This window comes from Coregonus clupeaformis, chromosome 33, assembly GCF_020615455.1.
Source record: "Coregonus clupeaformis isolate EN_2021a chromosome 33, ASM2061545v1, whole genome shotgun sequence".
Lineage (NCBI taxonomy): Eukaryota > Metazoa > Chordata > Actinopteri > Salmoniformes > Salmonidae > Coregonus > Coregonus clupeaformis.
In genome coordinates, this window is record NC_059224.1 from 32,509,537 (window position 1) to 32,529,085 (window position 19,549).

Here is a 19,549-nt window from a genome sequence, read left to right on the forward strand (position 1 = left end):
GTTCTTTATTAGTCATATGACTCCCAATCGGAGGTAACGAGTGTCAGCTGTCGGCTCGTTATCTCTGATTGGGAGCCATATTTATACTGTGTGGTTTCACCGTTGTTTGTGGGTTTTTGTTCCAGGTTCAGTCATAGTCACTGTAGGACTTCACTATCGTCATTTGTTTGTTGTTTTCGTGGTTGCTTTTATTTAAATAAAGTCATCATGTTCACTCCACGCGCTGCGTATTGGTCCGTTTCCTCAGACGATCGTGACAGACCCTCTTAAAGAAGCAGTTACAGGTCTGTGAGAGCCAGAAATCTTGCTTGTTTGTAGGTGACCAAATACTTATTTTCCGCCATAATTTGCAAATAAATTCATTAAAAGTCCTACAATGTGATTTTCTGGATTTTTTTTCCTCCATTTATCTGTCATAGTTGACGTGTACCTATGATGACAATTACAGGCCTCTCTCATCTTTTTAAGTGGGAGAACTTGCACAATTGGTGGCTGACTAAATACTTTTTTTCCCCACTGTATCTATACCTCAAGGTGCAGTCTGGGTGGGTGATATGGAATAAATCTCAGTGAACTTTGAATATTGTACAGTACCATGCTATATGACTTCCATGTTTGCTTTATGGTTAGATTGCTTTGAAAATCATGGAAAACAAGTATTGCATTTCTGCACTTTTCATTTACAGTAATTAAAATAGTACTTTCTTCCACCTTGTTCACTGAAACAGTTCATTCAGCACATACAGGTGGGCCTATGCTTGCACATTTTGTAATTGAGAACTCAGCTAATGACCTTTTTCATGTGTATACATGTCACCATTCATTTGCTTAACTGAACCACTTTCACTGTCCACAAAATCATAATAGCACACTCTGGAATAGCATCAGCCACCTACAGTACATATATACACTTAGTAGATCTAAATTCCCACTCAAAAAATGTATAAGTGTGTATGTATACATTTATTGATCATATTAGAGCTGTCAGCATCATTCATTTTCAGCAACATTCCTGTGGCATTAATTCATCAGGAATGCGGGGTCATTACCGAAGTTGAGTAGGAATGAGGAATAGCAGAGGTAGTAAATGAATAGAGCAATTGTGAAGATTTGAATGGATGTCATAGTTTATGTAACTCATTTTGAGGACAGAGGGAGGTAAGGAAAAGGTCAGGGTTACTAAGTAGCACTTTTGCCCATATGATTCAAAAAACCTGTGCAGCACAGATATGCCGTACCAGCATAATTATGGACAGAGTCGGAAACTAAATTTGAACAATTTTTGTGCTTCGTTACAGCATTTTTTAGGGGCATTTTTTTATTAACTCAGGGCATGGTAGACCACAACAATGATGCACATCGCCAATCGCCAGATCCAGGTTGCAGAATTATTATGCGTATGGCGGGCAGAAAGACAGGCATTACCTCTCTTATCCTGTGCTTCTCTGCAGTTGGAGCTACCAGAGAGGCTTAATAATATCCCAGAGGCACAGATGAAACGCTTTCTCTACAGTGGCTGTTTACTGAAGAGTCTGTTTGAAGTTGAGCTCAAGATGTCTTCATTTCTCTACCAGAGGAATGTTCCAAAGGGGAGAAATGTAATTCAGATAGGGGGGTAAAGCGAAAAAAGACAGAATCCAAGTGCGTTTTCTACTGACGTGATGCATTCAACTCGAGAAAGAATCTTGCTATTAGACTGCACCCTGGTTATAAGGATGCTTTCATGAGGAAATGTCTTCACATCTCCCTCATCTTATTGGACAGTGGCTTAGAACACCCCTGAAATTAAGAACCTTCCACAGTCTCTAACAGCAGGTTCATAACTTATTCATCTCACTCAGCTGGCTCTCCACAGACCTCATTCACATATCCCACGTTTTTAAAGTGAAAATTAAAGGTTAAGAGCAAGATCATTTCCACTTCACACAGGTGTTGACTGTTGGGGCAAAGTAGCTTTTAAATCGCATCAACTGAAGTTTCGGAAACACTTTCTATGAATCAAATACACATAATGCATTATACAGCCTTATACATGTACTCATAATAAACTATGATAGAGTAATATTGCTGTATAAGCATAGTTATAGGCACACATGAAGACTCATATAGACTCCTAATTCCATATACCAATACTCATAATGCATTAAAAGTATAATCTGAATTACTTATAATGTACAGCAACATAGTGCTTCATAATTGCTTGTCACTTTTTCATCAAGAAACATACAGCATTATAATGACCATCAGTGTGATGCATTTCTAACGTTTTTTGTTGTTGTCAATAAGCAGCACATCATTATTACTGTATCATAATCTTTGTTATTGTCAAGGAGCGATGTGTATGCGGCGAGTGAAGTCATGCGCAGGACACAGAGATACTAGCAGACTTACTTTACTGAATGTAAAGCACAAAAACAAAACCTCAGAACCTGGAGGGAAAAACACCATACACGTAATATGGAATACAGCAATGCCGATACCGACTAGACACGAAACAATAACACACAAATACCAAACGTGAAACAAGGGTAATTATAGGCTATACAATCAAATATAATAGACAACAGGTGTAACTACTCAAGACAAAACAAGACAAACAACGAAACATCGATCGGCAGTAGCTAGTACTCCGGGGACGACGAACGCCGAAGCCTGCCCGAGCAAGGAGGAGGAGCAGCCTCGGCAGAATCCGTGACAGTACCCCCCCCCTTGACGCGCGGCTCCAGCCGTGCGCCGACCCCGGCCTCGGGGACGGCCAGGAGGACGTGGAGCAGGGCGAGTCGGATGACTCCGGTGGAACTCCGTCAAGAGGGAGGGATCTAAGATGTCCCTCCTAGGGACCCAGCACCGTTCCTCCGGACCGTACCCCTCCAACTCCACGAGATACTGCAGAACCCCCATCCGACGTCTCGAATCCACGATGGACCGGACTGAGTACGCCGGAGCCCCCTCGATCTCCAGTGGGGGCGGAGGAGCCTCTCGTATCTCATTCTCCTGGAGTGGACCAGCTACCACCGGCCTGAGGAGAGACACATGGAACGAGGAGTTAATGCGGTAATTTAGCTTCCAGCAGGGCAGGCGAAGGGGCAGGTTTCGAGTCGAGAGCTAGACTCGATCTCCAGGTGCATAAACTGGACCCTTACTGCGGTGGCGATCGGCGCTCGCCTTATGCCTACTGATAGCCCACTGCAGATGGACATGCGCAGCGTTCCATGTCTCCTCCGAGCGCCGAAACCACTCATCCACCGCAGGAGCCTCGATCTGGCTCTGATGCCAGGGTGTCAGGACCGGCTGATACCCCAACACACACTGGAAAGGAGTAAGATTAGTGGAGGAGTGGCGAAGTGAGTTTTGGGCAATCTCTGCCCAGGGGATATACCCCGACCACTCCTCCTGCCGGTCCTGGCAATAGGACCTCAGAAACCTACCCACATCCTGGTTTACTCTCTCCACCTGCCCATTACTCTCAGGGTGAAAACCCGAGGTAAGGCTAATCGAGACCCCCAAACGTTCCATAAACGCCCTCCAGACTCTAGAGGTGAACTGGGGACCCCGATCAGACACTATATCCTCAGGCACCCCGTAGTGCCGGAAGACGTGTGTAAACAGACCTGGCATTGGAATGAGACGGCAGGCCTTAGAAAACCGATCCACAACGACTAAAATCGTGGTATTCCCCTGGGAGGGGGGAAGGTCCGTGACAAAGTCCACCGATAGGTGAGACCACGGCCGTTGTGGAACGGGTAGGGGTTGTGACTTCCCCCTGGGCAGGTGTCTAGGTGCCTTACACTGGGCGCACACCGAGCAGGAGGAGACATAAACCCTCACATCCGGATGTACTCCAGGTTACGATGGTCAGTCAGAATGAGGAAAGGGTGTTTAGCCCCCTCAAGCCAATGCCTTCACACCTTTAGGGCTTGAACCACCGCTAGCAGCTCCCTGTCCCCCACGTCATAATTACGTTCCGCCGGACTGAGCTTCTTAGAATAAAAGGCACAGGGACGGAGTTTAGGAGGCGTGCCCGAGCGTTGAGACAGTACAGCACCAATCCCCGCCTCGGACGCGTCCACCTCCACTTGGAACGCCAAAGAGGGGTCCGGATGTGCCAGCACCGGAACTGAGGTGAACAGGTCCTTCAGATGTCTAAACGCCCTGTCCGCCTCAGCCGACCACTGCAAACGCACTGGGCCCCCCTTTAGCAGGGAGGTGATGGGAGCTGCTACCTGTCCAAAACCCCGGATAAACCTCCGGTAGTAATTGGCAAAACCCCAAAACTGCTGCACCTCCTTAACCGCGGTCAATCTCCATCTCCACCCCTGACGCGGACAACCGATGTCCCAGGAAGGAGATGGACTCCTGGAAAAACAGGCATTTCTCCGCTTTCACATTCAAGTCATGCTCCAACAGCCTACCCAACACCCGATGCACCAAGGACACATGCTCGGCTCGTGTAGCGGAGTATATTAGAATGTCATCAATATACACCACCACACCCTGTCCATGCAAATCCCGGAAAATCTCGTCCACAAATGATTGGAAGACTGAAGGAGCATTCATTAACCTGTAGGGCATGACGAGATACTCATAGTGACCCGAGGTGGTACTAAATGCTGTTTTCCATTCATCTCCCTCCCTAATGCGCACCAGGTTGTAAGCGCTCCTGAGATCCAATTTTGTGAAGAATCGCGCCCCGTGTAATGACTCCGTCATACTCGCAATCAGAGGGAGAGGACAACTGTATTTAATGGTAATCTGATTGAGACCACGGTAATCAATACACGGGTGCAAACCCCCATCCTTCTTCTTCACAAAAAATTAACTTGAGGACGCAGGAGAAGTGGAGGGCCATATGTATCCCTGTCCCAGAGATTCGGTGACGTATGTCTCCATAGCCGCCGTCTCCTCTTTAGACAGAGGATACACATGACTACGCGGAAGTGCAGCGCCTGCCTGGAGGTCTATCGCACAATCCCCCTGTCTATGAGGTGGTAATTGAGTCGCCCTCTTCTTACTGAAGACGAGTGCCAAATCTGTATACTCAGGAGGAATGTGCAGTGCGGGCATTTGGTTCGGACTTTCCACCGTTGTCGCCCCTACGGAAACACCTATACACCGCCCAACACATTGATCAGAACATTCCCTGAGAGCCCTCTGTTGCCATGAAATGTTGGGGTCATGAGATATTAACCAAGGAAGCCCCAACACCATGGGAAATGCAGGAGAGTCGATCAAATACAACTGTATAATCTCCTCATGACCCCCCTGCATCTTCATCTTAAGTGGCGCTGTGACCTCCCTAATCAATCCCGACCCCAAAGGACGGCTGTCTAGGGCATGGATAGGGAAGGGCACATCAACTGGTATGAGGGGAATCCCTAACTTATAACAGAAACTGCGATCAATAAAATTCCCAGCTGCGCCTGAATCGACTAGCGCCTTATGCTGGGAGTGAGAAGAAACCTCGGGAAACACAACTTGGATACACATGTGGACAACAGAGAGCTCTGGGTGAGTTGGGCGCTTACTCACCTGGAATGACTCATCAGTGCGTGGCCTGCTGCCTCGATCCCTAGGAGACCCTCCCCAGCACCGAACCGCAGTGTGTCCTCTGTGGCCACAGTTGGTGCAGGGGACGGCCTCTCTCCTGGTCTCTCTCCTCCTCTCTCTAGCACTAGCACCCCCGAGCTCCATAGGGCCCGGCTCGGAGGTGCTGGGGGATGGAATGGACGGCCCCAGCTCCGGACGTCCGCGGGTAGCCAACAGGGTATCCAGACGAATCGACATGTCCACCAGCTGATCGAAGCTTAGGTTGGTGTCCCTGCAGGCCAACTCTCGGCGAACGTCCTCCCGTAGGCTGCACCTATAGTGGTCGATGAGGGCCCTCTCATTCCATCCCGCATTGGCCGCCAGAGTCCGGAAATCCAGTGCGAAATCCTGCGCGCTCCTCTTCCCCTGTCTGAGGTGGAACAGACGCTCCCCCGCCGCTTTCCCCTCTGGGGGATGATCGAAAACCGCCCTGAAGCGGCGGGAGAACTCCACATAACTGACTGTAGCGGCGTCTATTCCCCTCCATTCGGTATTGGCCCACTCCAGTGCCTTGCCGGACAGACAGGAGATGAGGGCGGAAACACTCTCGTATCCCGAGGGCGCCGGGTGAATGGTTGCCAGGTAGAGTTCTACTTGGAGCAGGAAACCCTGACACCCGGCCGCGGTGCCATCATAAGCCCTCGGGAGCGAGAGCCGAATCCCACTGGACTCCGCAGATGGAACGATGGGTATGGCTGAGGGTGGTGGTATTGTTGGAGGAGGTGTGGGCAAACCTCCCCTCTCCCATCGGCTCAAAGTGTTCATAACATCCTGCATGGCGGTGCCCAGTTTCTGGATCATGGCGTCTTGGCTGCTTACGCGCTCCTCCAATGATCCCGTTGGTACCGCTGATCCTGCTGACTCCATGGTGGGTGTGTTATTCTGTCAAGGAGCGATGTGTATGCGGCGAGTGAAGTCAAGCGCAGGACACAGAGATACTAGCAGACTTACTTTACTGAATGTAAAGCACAAAAACAAAACCTCCGAACCTGGAGGGAAAAACACCATACACATAATATGGAATGCAGCAATGCCGATACCGACTAGACACGAAACAATAACACACAAATACCAAACGTGAGACAAGGGTAATTATAGGCTATACAATCAAACATAATAGACAACAGGTGTAACTACTCAAGACAAAACAAGACAAACAACGAAACATCGATTGGCAGTAGCTAGTACTCCGGGGACGACGAACGCCGAAGCCTGCCCGAGCAAGGAGGAGGAGCAGCCTCGGCAGAATCCGTGACAGTTATGGTGTGTTATAGCATACTTATAAGCCACTATAAAGTCATCTATGATTGCTTTAGGTACAGTGATGAAATGCCTAAGACAGACCGATATAAAACACCATAAGCTGTTACTATACAATTATAAAGTGGTCATTGTCTGCTTTCAGTAAAGTTAAACATTTATTTATTTAAAACATTTTAGGGGGTAGATCAGCTTTAATATTGCATGTAGATTGTGGCTTCTATCAATGAAATTGTCTGCATCATTTCTAATCCCCCTTACATATATATTTTTTAAATATATATATTATTTTAAATATATATATTTAAAAAAAAGTTTTTTTCCTTCTTTATTATTTTCCACTAACCCTACCAACCCTCCCTAAGGGAGTAAACTAGTGGACAACAATACTTAGGCTTCTACTTCCAGCTTATACATCCTATATACACTACCAGTCAAAGGTTTGAACACACCTACTCATTAAAGGGTTTTTCTTTATTTAATTTATTTTTTACATTGCAGAATAATAGTGAAGACATCAAAATGATGAAATAACACATATGGAATCATGTAGTGACCAAAAAAGTGTTTAAAAAAATCTAAATATATTTTATATGTGAGATTCTTCAAACAGCCACCCTTTGCCTTGATGACAGCTTTGCACACTCTAGCGTCGTTTTGTGTATCAGTTCATAAACTATGTGCCATGGAATCGATACATCGGAAATCTCCTCCCAACTATTTTACAACCTGTATGGCGCAGCTGTCAATTTTTTGGTCCTTAAATGAAACTGGTATACTTTTTTATTTATCACAATACTCTTTAGCCAATTTTGGTCTTTAATGCAGGGCCGATAGACAAGTTCCTTACCTTCTCCCCTTTCCACTTACCTCCTCAATTTTTGCAGTAATGCTGCAATCAGTTGGTTGTAATTTTGGATAGAGCAGAGATTTCCATATTATTTTGTTAACTGCATGTGTGACATAACTCCACCAGTCCTATTTATGATATAATTTAAAAGGATTATCCATTTTTCTTTTTTACATCTCCCAAAATAATGTTTCTTTTAAATCAATTAGTATATTTGAGTTTAACCATAACATTAGTTATAATATTTGTTCTGTCTTTACTGGTGGATTAAACTGAAATTGCAACCAGCGTTTGATTGCTTGTTTTAAAAATAGTGACATTTTAGAGATTATTTCATTTTCAAATAAAGGTTGTAATCTGAACGAAAGGAAAAATGCCAGAAGTTGTCAGAAGTTTACATACACTCAATTAGAATTTGGTGGCATTGCCTTTAAATTGTTTAACTTGGGTCAAACGTTTCGGGTAGCCTTCCACAAGCTTCCCACAATAAGTTGGGTGAATTTTTGACCATTCCTCCTGACAGAGCTGGTGTAACTGAGTCAGGTTTGTAGGCCTCTTTGATCGCACACGCTTTTTCAGTTCTGCCCACACATTTTCTATAGGATTCAGGACTTTGTGATGGCCACTCCAATACCTTGACTTTGTTGTCCTTAAGCCATTTTGACACAACTTTGGAAGTATGCTTGGGGTCATTGTCCATTTGAAAGACCCATTTGCGACCAAGCTTTAACTTCCTGACTGATGTCTTGAGATGTTGCTTCAATATATCCACATAATTTTCCTTCCTCATGATGCCATCTATTTTGTGAAGTGCACCAGTCCCTCCTGCAGCAAAGCACCCCCACAGCATGATGCTGCCACCCCCGTGCTTCGCGGTTGGGATGGTGTTCTTCGGCTTGCAAGCGGCCCCCTTTTTCCTCCAAACATAATGATGGTCATTATGGCCAAACAGTTCTAATTCTCAAAAAAGTACGATCTTTGTCCCCATGTGCAGTTGCAAACCGTAGTCTGGCTTTTTTATGGCGGTTTTGGAGCAGTGGCTTCTTCCTTGTTGAACGGCCTTTCAGGTTATGTCGATATAGGACTCGTTTTACTGTGGATATAGATACTTTTGTACCTGTTTCCTCCAGCATCCTCACAAGGTCCTTTGATGTGGTTCTGGGATTGATTTGCACTTTTCGCACCAAAGTACGTTCATCTCTAGGAGACAAAACGTGTCTCCTTCCTGAGCGGTATGACGGCTGCGCGGTCCTATGGTGTTTATACTTGTGTACTATTGTTTGTACAGATGAACGTGATACCTTCAGGCGTTTGGAAATTGCTCCCAAAGATGAACCAGACTTGTGGAGGTCAAAAAAAAAAATTCTGAGGTCTTGGCTGATTTCTTTTGATTTTCCCATGATGTCAAGCAAAGAGGCACTGAGTTTGAAGGTAGGCCTTGAAATACATCCACAGGTACACCTCCAATTGACTCAAATGATGTCAATTAGCCTATCAGAAGCTTCTAAAGCCATGACACCATTTTCAGTAATTTTCCAAGCTGTTTAAAGGCACAGTCAACTTAGTGTATGTAAACTTCTGACCCACTGGAATTGTGATACAGTGAATTATAAGTGAAATAATCTGTCTGTAAACAATTGTTGGAAAAATTACTTGTGTCATGCACAAAGTAGATGTCCTAACCGACTTGCCAAAACTATAGTTTGTTAACAAGAAATTTGTGGAGTGGTTGAAAAACGAGTTTTAATGACTCCAACCTAAGTGTATGTAAACTTCCGACTTCAACTTTATTGTCCACGTAAAAAACCTGTCTGATTAGGATGATAATATCCGACAAAGCTTTTTTATGCGGTATGCATTATGCTAGGATTTTGGCATCACAACACTGAAGCGTAAGGGGTCTCCAGTTTTTTAGGTGGACTGGATGTTTATATTTACTACCTGGGTCCTGTTTCAGTAATAGTGAGACCAGACCTTCTTGCTGAGTATCTGATAGTCTACCATTTCTATAGGAGCGGTTAAAACATATTAATAACGGACCTTTGAGTACAGTACCAGTCAAATGTTTGGACACACCTACTCATTCCAGGGATTTTCTTTATTTTTACTATTTCCTACATTGTATAAGAATAGTGAAGACATCAAAACTATGAAATAACAGATATGGAATGATATAGTAACCAAACATTTTTTAAAGTGCTGCAGAGGATATGTTCATTAGAGTTACCAGCCTCAGGAATTGCAGCCCAAATAAATGCTTCACAGAGTTCAAGTAACAGACACATCTCAACATCAACTGTTCAGAGGAGACTGCGCGAATCAGGCCATCATGGTCGAATTGCTGCTAAGAAATCACTACTAAAGGACACCAATAAGAAGAAGTGACTTGTTTGGGCCAAGAACCACGAGCAATGGACATTAGACCGGTGGAAATGTGTCCTTTGGTCTGATAAGAGGTGTAATGGTGTGGGGGTGCTTTGCTGGTGACACTGTCTGTGATTTATTTAGAATTCAAGGCACACTTCAAAACACACTATCATTTGTTTTTCAACGGGACAATGACCCAACACACCTCCAGGCTGTGTAAGGGCTATTTGACCAAGAAGGAGAGTGATGGAGTGCTGCATCAGATGACCTGGCCTCCACAATCACCCGACCTCAACCCAATTGAGATGGATTGGGATGAGTTGGACCGCAGAGTGAAGGAAAAGCAGCCAACCAGTGCTCAGCATATGTGGGAACTCCTTCAAGACTGTTGGAAAAGCATTTCAGGTGAAGCTGGTTGAGAGAATGCCAAGAGTGTGCAAAGCTGTCATCAAGGCAAAGGGTGGCTACTTTGAAGAATCTAAAATATAAAATATATTTGGATTTGTTGAACACTTTTTTGATTACTACATGATTCCATATGTTATTTCATAGTTTTGATATCTTCACTATTATTCTACAATGTAGAACATAATAAAAATAAAGAAAAACCTGGAATAAGTAGGTGTGTCCAAACTTTTGACTGGTACTGTACATCGAAAAATATTTGACATACAGTACCTCAACTTGTATGCCATCCTTCCCTGGAGTTTTCCCAGACTTGAAGGCTTTAATTGCATCTAGTAGTGCCTCCTCTGTAAATAGGCCTTCACATTAGTCTTTCTGTATAGCTGTTCATTTTACACTATTTATAGAAAAAAAATCCTTACAATTAACTTCAGTTAGTGATGGAGGAGACTGAAATGAAAACATATGCTTAAAGTACTTTGCTTCCTCTTTCAAAATATTGTTTGGTGAATCATGGATGCATCATCTAAATGCCACATATGGCAATTTGTACGATTTTGTCGTACAGGGCTTTGACTTTCTTTTGCCAATGTGCAGGAGTGCCAAATTGCCAAGTGAGGTGCCAATACATTAGGAGTATTGGTATACGGAATTATTAGTCTATATGAGTCTTTATGTGTGTTTATAACCATGCTTATACTGCAGTATTACTCTATAATAGTGCATTATGAGTACATGTATAATGCTATATAATGCACAGTGGTGGAAATAGTACTCAGTTGTCATACTTGAGTAAAAGTAAAGATACCTTAATTAAAAATGACTGAAGTAAAAGTGAAAGTCACCCAGTAAAATACTACTTGAGTAAAAGTCTAAAAGTTTTTGGTTTTAAATACACTTAAGTATCAAAAGTAAATGGAATTGCTAAAATGTACTTAAGTATCAAAAGTAAAATTAAAAGTATAAACCATTTGAAATTCCTTTTATTAAGCAAACCAGACGGCACAATTTTTATTTTTTATTGACGGATAGCCAGGGGCACACTCCAACACTCAGACATACAAACGAAGCATTTGTGTTTAGTGAGTCCGCCAGATCAGAGGCAGTAGGGAGGACCAGGGATGTTCTCTTGATAAGTGTGTGAATTGGACCATTTTCCTGTCAAAATGTAACGAGTACTTTTGGGTGTCAGGGAAAATCTATGGAGTAAAAAGTGCATTATTTTCTTTAGGAATGTAGTGAAGTAAAAGTACAAGTTGGTAAAAATATATAGTAATATAAAGTACAGATACCCAAAAAAACAACTTAAGTAGTACTTTAAAGTATTTTTACTTAAGTACTTTACACCACTGATAATGCATTATGCATATGGCTTCATAGAAAGTGTAACTGAAGTTTCTAACACCAACTCAAGGCAAGTCAAACTGAACACCTTTAGTTCTTTGAAAAAGGAGAAAACAACTCAGAAGTTGCTCAATCCCAAGTGTAAAAACAACTGTAACTGCTTTTTGGCAAGTTTTTCAAACGGAATAAGATTAAAACTATTTTAATTGTGCGACATCCACAGTTTGAAATCCCCCTCAAGCAACTACACCATAAAATGTTTGTCTTCCTAGTGGAGTTTCATCTGGAGGGGAAGAGTACCCACAAATTTTACTGTATCACAAGTCTCATCTGGCTGCACAGGAAGTTGATTCCCATCATGATGGTTTGTTATTGTTGGCTTGTTCTGTACTCTAAACAGTTAGCAAGTAACACTTGAACGTCTGACACTTTCTAACTAGGCAGTGATATGTCACCAAATTTCTCAGCAGAAACATCGTCTAAAGAACAACTATTGATTGATGATATTGCCATGATCATACTACAACACCCCTTTCTCATCAACTGCATACAAGCCATTGATACATACTATATTTAAGATGGTCAATCAGAAACATATGCAAAAACGTGTTGCAAGCTTTTACATTTTTCTCAAGACATAGCATTTCTTTTTTATTGCGATTGTGATGAAATACACAGGTTTTTGTCAGCATGTTCTGCATACTGGTAAGAGCTCGGAATAAAAGACTGTGATTCCTTGCGAGGGGATGAGACACGGGTCATTGCCAAGGGTTCCCTCTGTATTGTTGCTTGAAGTGAGAGCATTGCTGGCAGCCTCTCCAACAGTGCTGAAAGGCCTCTGATTAAAGACACCAAGAGAGGGTGGATACGGTGGGAGGAATGAAAGAAGCAGTCAAACTGTCAAACGAGTCGTAAAACAGCTACCACAGCACTGAAGGACACCACTCACTTTGGCTGGGCTGACAGCTCTCTATGTCTCCCACTCTTCGTAACACTCGTTCCTGAGGCGAAGTGAGGTGCCGACTGTCCAATGATTTGTTCTCATTAGGCATCTAAATATTCCAGCATCTCATCAGTTTTTATTCATAACTGACCGTTTTTCAGCTCTTATGAACCAAATACACATTTCCCACTAGGTGTCATCCTCCGACAACCTTAGGCACCTCTTCACTCACAGTCTGGACTAATCAGTATCCTATTGGTATCACCTGTGTCTACCTGTTCACCTGTGTATTTATGCCCTCACTTCCCTGTGTGCCCTTGCTCAGTTTTCTCTGTTAGTTTCTCTATGTCCAGCAGTACTACTCAGTGTCTGATCGGAGACCTATGTACAGGTACTTAAGAAGTGTTCTCCCTGTTTCGTTATTTGTTTCAGTCATACAGTGAGGGAAAAAAGTATTTGATCCCCTGCTGATTTTGTACGTTTGCCCATTGACAAAGACATGATCAGTCTATAATTTTAATGGTAGGTTTATTTGAACAGTGAGAGACAGAATAACAACAAAATAATCCAGAAAAACGCATGTCAAAAAAGTTATAAAATGATTTGCATTTTAATGAGGGAAATAAGTATTTGACCCCTCTGCAAAACATTACTTAGTACTTGGTGGCAAAACCCTTGTTGGCAATCACAGAGGTCAGACGTTTCTTGTAGTTGGCCACCAGGTTTGCACACATCTCAGGAGGTATTTTGTTCCCCTCCTCTTTGCAGATCTTCTCCAAGTCATTAAGGTTTCGAGGCTGACGTTTGGCAACTCGAACCTTCAGCTCCCTCCACAGATTTTCTATGGGATTAAGGTCTGGAGACTGGCTAGGCCACTCCGACCTTAATGTGCTTCTTCTTGAGCCACTCCTTTGTTGACCTGGCCATGTTTTTTGGGTCATTGTCATGTTGGAATACCCATCCACGACCCATTTTCAATGCCCTGGCTGAGGGAAGGAGGTTCTCACCCAAGATTTGACGGTACATGGCCCCGTCCATCGTCCCTTTGATGCGGTGAAGTTGTCCTGTCCCCTTAGCAGAAAAACACCCCCAAAGCCTAATGTTTCCACCTCCATGTTTGATGGTGGGGATGGTGTTCTTGGGGTCATAGGCAGCATTCCTCCTCCTCCAAACACGGCGAGTTGAGTTGATGCCAAAGAGCTCCATTTTGGTCTCATCTGACCACAACACTTTCACCCAGTTCTCCTCTGAATCATTCAGATGTTCATTGGCAAACTTCAGACGGCCCTGTATATATACTTTCTTGAGCAGGGGGACCTTGCAGGCGCTGCAGGATTTCAGTCCTTCACAGCGTAGTGTGTTACCAATTGTTTTCTTGGTGACTATGGTCCCAGCTGCCTTGAGATCATTGACAAGATCCTCCCGTGTAGTTCTGGGCTGATTCCTCATCGTTCTCATGATCATTGCAACTCCACGAGGTGAGATCTTGCATGGAGCCCCAGGCCGAGGGAGATTGACAGTTATTTTGTGTTTCTTCCGTTAGCGAATAATCGCATCAACTGTTGTCACCTTCTCACCAAGCTGCTTGGCGATGGTCTTGTAGCCCATTCTAGCCTTGTGTAGGTCTACAATATTGTCCCTGACATCCTTGGAGAGCTCTTTGGTCTTGGCCATGGTGGAGAGTTTGGAATCTGATTGATTGATTGCTTCTGTGGACAAGTGTCTTTTATACTGGTAACAAACTGAGATTAGGAGCACTCCCCTTAAGAGTGTGCTCCTAATCTCAGCTCGTTACCTGTATAAAAGAAACCAGGGAGCCAGACATTTCTTTGTCAGTGGGCAAACGTACAAAATCAGCAGGGGATCAAATACTTTTTTCCCTCACTGTAGGTAGTATTTCGTATTTTGGCTGTCAGACGGTTTTTGGAGACTTATTTGCTCTGCCTTTCTTTTATTGTGATGAGTCCGTTATTTTGTATTCTGGCATCGGGACCACCAGTAAAGATCTTTGTTTCACCATTTCTGCTTACTGCCTACCGTATCACCGCACCTGGGTCACACCTCACACCAACCCTTACAGAAAGCCGCAGCAGCGGCATCTCCAGTCTCGCCTGTGACATCGCAGGAACCCCGCCTACCACCTCAGGAGAGGTATGACGGACGTCCAGAGGGCTGCAGGGAATTCCTCACCCAGTGTCCCCTGGTATTCAGCCTACAACCCTCCTCCTTCCCGACGGAGCAGGGCCGGGTGGCCTACATCCTCACTCTGTTGACGGGTCGGGCCCTTTCCTGGGCTACCGCGGAGTGGGAGAGCCAAACTCAGGCGTGCTCTGACTCCTACCAATTCACCCGGGAGCTACGCAAGGTGTTCGACACCTCTCTGGTGGTGTCGTGGCACACGGCCGTGAGGCGGCTCACGGCCTGTCGGCAGGGTGACCGTTTTGTGGTGGACTACTCCGTGGAGTTCCGGACCCGGGCTCAAGAGGCAGGATGGGAGGAGGCCGCACTGGTTGTTCTTTACGTGCAGAACTCTTTTAGGGAGCTACCTGAGCGACAGGACGGCGTCGTTGAACTCTCGGTGCTGGTAGACAATCTGCGTCGTGAGAGGGCGCATGAGAGAGGGATGACGCAAGGCGCGCCTCCGTGTCCCCCTATCAACCAGGAGGCTTTCCGCCGATTCAGGGAGACACCTCAGGAGGATGCAGCTGGGGGTGGCGCGATTGTCCAGGAAGCTGTCCCCCCGGTTTGTCGGGCCATTCAGAGTGGTCCGGCGAGTCAACCCAGTGGCCTACCACCTGCAACTTCCCCCACCATGCGGGTGCATCCCACATTCCATGTGTCATTCCTCAAGCCCGTCGCCACCTGTCCCCTAGCTCCCACTCCTCGTCATGTTCCCCCGCTGCGCCTCGTCGGAGGACAGCAGGCTTTTACTGTGGACCGGATCCAGGACTGCCGGCGGGTGGGGAGGGCTCTCCAATTTCTGGTGGACTGGGAGGGTTATGGGCCGGAGGAGCGGTCCTGGGTGCCCAGGAGGGACATTCTGGACCCCTGGCTGATAACAGCATTCCGTCGCCGAGGTGAATGGCTGGGGCCGTTCGTCGGGGGGGAGGGGGGCACTGTTACAGGAGGGGGTCGCAGTTCCGGAGCGACCCACTAGGTGTCATCCTCCGACAACCTTAGGCACCTCCTCACTCACAGTCTGGACTAATCAGTATCCTATTGGTGTCACCTGTGTCTACCTGTTCACCTGTGTATTTATGCCCTCACTTCCCTGTGTTTCCTTGCTCAGTTTTCTATGTTAGTTTATCTACTCAGTGTCTGATTGGAGACCTATGTACAGGTACTTGAGAAGTGTTCTCCCTGTTTCGTTATTTGTTTCAGTCGTAGTTATTATTTCGTATTTTGGCCGCCAGACAGTTTTTGGAGACTTATTTGCTCCGCCTTTCTTTTATCGTGATAAGTCCATTATTTTGTATTCTGGCTTCGGGACCACCAGTAAAGATCCTTGTTTCACCATCTCTGCCTACTGCCTATTGTATATCCTGCACCGCACCTGGGTCATACCTCACACCAATCCTTACACATTTCTCTCTGAAGACTTACAGTATTTGTGAAAATATGTGTCTGATTTCATGTACTGATTGTGTAACTGATGTTGCATCTGCATGGTACCAGAGGCGTCATGCCCATAGGGGGTACAAGGGCAATTGCCCCCTCAGGTTTGCCCTGTCCCAACCTCATAACTAGCTACCAAGCCATTTCAGGCTAATCAATCAAGTTAGAGTAGCTGGCAAAGTTGCTAGACTTTAGAAACGCAAGCAATTACTAAATGTACTGAATAAGACACACATTCCTTTCAATCTTTTACCCAGATTTTTGCAGAGATGCAGAGGAGCATATTTAGTTTCTTTAAAAACATAACCACCAGTCAGGATGATATAGACAGCTCAAGAGGTATGCTTAGATGTGCAGAAATATGTGCCCCCCCCCCATCCTCACGTACTTTGTGCCCCCTCTAAAATGATGGGTCTATGACGCCCCTGCATGTTGCAGTAGTAAAACCCACAATGTCCCAATGGTCTGTGATATTGTTCCACTGTACTGTGCTCTTCCCCCTTTTCCTAAAATGATGTGTAAGCCTAAGGACTGTGTCTCTTGTCCTCAGTTTGCCTGAATATTTTGGCTTGATGTTGCTCTTGTCTGACCTTATGGCCTGTTTGTGTCGAGTCAGACTCTTTCTCACATTCACTCGCTCTGTCTTCTCTTTCCTCTCTCTCACTCTATGATAGATATACTGTATACAAGTGTACTGAACTGGCGTATGGGGCACTGATTAGTCAGGATGGTTGACTCATCGACTGATATCACAACCGATATATCACTCTGCAGCTGATCCTCAGTTCAAAAGTAAAGAAAGACTGTGATGAGTGTGATGAAAGGAGTCAGGCGCAGAAGGGTAATCACTGAATACATAGTTTATTCCTTCGTTGACACATAAATGCGCTCAAATAGCGATCAACGAAACAGGCACAGGGGAAAATCTACACTGGCAACAAAATGTACGAGTAGCTCCACCGAGCTATACTACTCTCACAACTAACAATCACCCACAAGGACAAGGGGGCAGAGGGAACACTTATACACAGACTAATGAGGGGATTAGAACCAGGTGTGTGTGATTAACAAGACAAGACAAATGTGATGATGATTGGGGCGGCAGGGGTTAGTAAGCCGGTGACGACGAACGCTGAAGCCTGCCCAAACAAGGAGGGGAAGCAGCCTCGGCCGAAGTCGTGACAGTACCCCCCCCCCCTTGACGCGCAGCTCCAGCAGCGCGCCGAACCCGGCCTCGGGGACGGCCAGGAGGACACGGAGCAGGGCGAGCCGGATGGCGACGGTGGAAATCCCGCAACAGGGAGGGATCGAGGATATCCCTCACCGGGACCCAGCACAGTTCCTCCGGACCGTACCCCTCCCATTCCACGAGGTACTGAAGGCCCTCCACCCGATGCCTCGAATCCAGGATGGAGCGGACAGAGTACGCCGGGGCCCCCTCAATGTCCAGAGGAGGTGGAGGAACCTCCCGCACCTCAGACTCCTGGAACGGACCAACCACCACCGGCCTGAGGAGAGACACATGAAACGAGGGGTTAATAAGGTAATCAGGGGGAAGTAATAACCTATACGTGACCTCGTTGATTCTCCTCAGGACTTTAACCGGCCCCACAAACCGCGGGCTCAGCTTCTGGCAGGGCAGGCGGAGGGGCAGATTCCGGGTCGAGAGCCAGACCCGATCCCCCGGTACGAAGACCGGGCCTCACTGCGTTGATGGTCAGCGTTGGCCTTCTGACGATGCACAGCGCGCTGGAGGTGAACGTGGGCAGCGTCCCACGTCTCCTCCACACGCCAAAACCAGTCATCCACCGCAGGATCATCGGTCTGGCTCTGGTGCCACGGTGCCAGAACCGGTTGGTAACCTAAAACACATTGGAATGGTGTTAGGTTAGTAGAGGAGTGGTGGAGAGAATCTGTCCACAACGACCAGGATGGTGGTGTAACCTTGGGAGAGGGGAAGATCAGTCAAAAAATCTATACTAAGGTGAGACCATGGTCGTTGTGGAACTGCTGGGAGGTGCCGAGGTGCCTTACTCTGGGCGCACACCGAGCAGGAGAAGACGTACACCCTCACGTCCTTAGCCAAGGTAGGCCACCAGTACTTTCCGATAAAGCAGCGCACTGTACGACCGATACCTGGGTGACCAGAGGAGGGTGACGTGTGTGCCCAGAAGATCAGAATATCACGGATAAGAACAGGCACGTACCGCAGCCCAGCTGGACACTGCGGTGGAGATGGATCTGTGCGTAATGCCTGCTCTATATCCGCCACAATGCAGGAGGCCGGGAGTATGGGGGTGTTGTCTCTGATCCGAGTCGTCCGGGGTGGAAACGGGCAGACCCCTACCAGGACGTCCTCTGGCTGCCAGCAGGTTGTTCAAACGAATGGCCATGTCCACCAGTTTATTGAAGGACAACATGGTGTCCCGGCAGGCTAGCTCCCGTCGGAAGTCCTCCCGCAGATGGCACCGGAAATGGTCGATCAGGGCCCGCTCGTTCCACCCGGACCCCGCTGCCAGCGTCCGAAACCCCAACGTGAAGTCCTGCGCGGTCCTCGTCCCCTGCCTCAGGTGGACCAGCCGCTCGCTCGCCTCTCGACCCTCGGGCGGGTGATCGAAGACCGCCCGAAAGAGGTGAGCAAACTTCCCTTGGTCCTCCAACGCGGCTCCTCCTTTGTTCCACACCGCGTTGGCCCACTCCAGGGCTTTCCCACAGAGGCAGGAAACGAGGACGGACACCTTCTCCCGCTCCAATGGCGCCGGGATGATGCTGGAGAAGTACAGCTCCATTTGGAGGAGGAATCCCTGGCACAGCGCCGCCGTCCCATCAAACACCCGTGGTCGGGATATCTGGATCTTCCGGGTGCTGGGGTGTAGGTGGCTGGATCCGGTTGACCAGCTGGTCTCGACAGATCGGGTCCTCTCCTCTCCAGGCATTGGACGAGCTGAAGAACCCGATCCATCGCTTCCCCCAAGCTGGCCAGCATCGTGGAATGCTCTTGGACCCGTGCCACGACTCCAGGCATGCGCTCTTCTCCCGCTGACTCCATAGCGGGTGGGTGATTCTGTGATGAGTGTGATAAAAGGAGTCAGGCGCAGGAGGGTAATCACCGAATACAGAGTTTATTCCTTCGTTGACACATAAATGCGCTCAAATAGCGATCAACGAAACAGGCACGG